Here is a 1887-nt window from a genome sequence, read left to right on the forward strand (position 1 = left end):
TGATGTTCATCTTGATCTTCGATATTGTTCTTGGTGTATGTTCATCTTGACATTCATAATGTTCTTGCATATATCTTGTGTTTTGATCTAAGAATTATATGTTTTAACTCATTTTGCTGTTTTTCAAAATTGAAAATATATCTTCTTGAATAAAGGATTTAGCAAAATGAAAGTCCAAGAACATAAAGTAGAGGAATTACAGAGAAAAGCTAGGCGTTTAAACGCCCAGTAAGGAAGGAAAACTGTCGTTTAAACGCCAGCCAAGGTATTTGGCTGGGCATTTAAACGCCCAAACCATATAGCAATTGGGCATTAAATGCCCAAAACATGCAGCTCCTGGGTGTTTAACGCCAGGATGACACAAGGAGAGAAATTTTGTTTTCAAATCAAATCTTTTTCAAATCTTCATAATTTTTCAAAATCAAATCTTTTTGAAATCAAATATTTTCAATCATATCTTTTTCAAAATCATATCTTTTCAAACATATCTTTTTCAAAAAAAACAATTCTTTTTAATTTTCTTTTCAAATCTTTTTCAAAATAAATTTCAATCATATCTTTTCAAACATATCTTTTTCAAATCATATCTTTTTCAAAATCAATTTCAAAATCTTTTCTAACTTCTTATCTTTTCAAAATTAATTTTCAAATCTTTTTCAATTAACTAATTGTTTTGAATTTTCAATTTGATTTTCGAAAATCTCCCTCCCTTTTTCTCATTTTCTTATTTGAACACTAACATTCATCCTCCATTGTCAATTCGGACTCACTCCTTCTTTGTGTGTTCAAATTCTGCCTTACCTCCTTCTTCTATTCTTATTTTCCTCTGACACCTCAATGAATCTCTATACTGTGACATAGAGGATTCCATATTTTCTTTGTTTTCTTCTCTTTCATATGAGCAGGAACAAAGATAAAGGCATACTTGTTGAAGCTGATCCTGAACCTGAAAGGACTCTGAAGAGGAAGCTAAGAGTAGCTTAAGCACAAAACTCTGAAGAGGACCTCACTAAAATTTTCGAAAAGGTGGCAACAACAGAAACAATTATGGCCGAACCAAACAACAATGCAAGGAAGATTCTTGGTGATTTTACTACACCAACTTCCAACTTCTATGGAAGAAGCATCTCAATCCCTGCCATAGGAGCAAATAATTTTGAGCTAAAGCCACAATTAGTTTTTCCACTACAACAGAATTGCAAGCTTCATGGACTTCCATCAGAAGATCCCTATCAGTGCTTAACTGAGTTCTTGCAAATCTGTGATACTGTTAAGACCAATGGAGTTGATCATGAAGTCTACAAGCTTATGCTTTTCCCTTTTGCTGTAAGAGATAGAGCTAGAACATGGTTAGACTTACAACCTAGAGATAGACTGGACTCTTGGGATAAGCTGGTCACGGCTTTCTTAGACAAGTTCTTTCCTCCTCAAAAGCTGAGCAAGCTTAGAGTGGATGTTCAGACTTTCAGACAGAAAGAAGGTGAATCCCTCTATGAAGCTTGGGAAAGATACAAGCAGCTAACAAAAAAGTGTCCTTCTGACATGCTTTCGGAATGGACCACATTAGATATATTCTATGATGGTCTGTCTGAATTTTCCAAGATGTCACTGGACCACTCTGCAGGTAGATCCATTCACCTAAAGAAAATGCCTGCAGAAGCTCAGGAACTTATTGAAATGGTTGCAAATAACCAGTTCATGTATACCTCTGAGAGGAATCCTATGAGTAATGGGACGCCCCAGAAGAGAGGAGTTATTGAAATTGATGCTCTGAATGCCATACTGGCTCAGAACAAAATATTGACCCAACAAGTCAATATAATCTCTTAGAGTTTGAATGGATTGCAAAATGCATCCAACAGTACTAAAGAAGCATCTTCTGAAGAA

General features: G+C 34.9%; 1 non-coding gene across 1 annotated transcript; it reads right to left on the reverse strand.

Annotated features, from left to right (window-relative positions):
* Nucleotides 1–1440: 1440 nt before the first annotated feature.
* LOC112798514 (small nucleolar RNA R71) lies at nt 1441–1548 on the reverse strand. Its single transcript, XR_003200124.1, has one exon. It is a non-coding gene; the product is annotated as a small nucleolar RNA R71 (small nucleolar RNA).
* Between the last annotated feature and the right edge of the window lie 339 nt (nt 1549–1887).

The sequence above is a fragment of the Arachis hypogaea genome, chromosome 4, assembly GCF_003086295.3.
Source record: "Arachis hypogaea cultivar Tifrunner chromosome 4, arahy.Tifrunner.gnm2.J5K5, whole genome shotgun sequence".
In the NCBI taxonomy this organism is placed as follows: domain Eukaryota; kingdom Viridiplantae; phylum Streptophyta; class Magnoliopsida; order Fabales; family Fabaceae; genus Arachis; species Arachis hypogaea.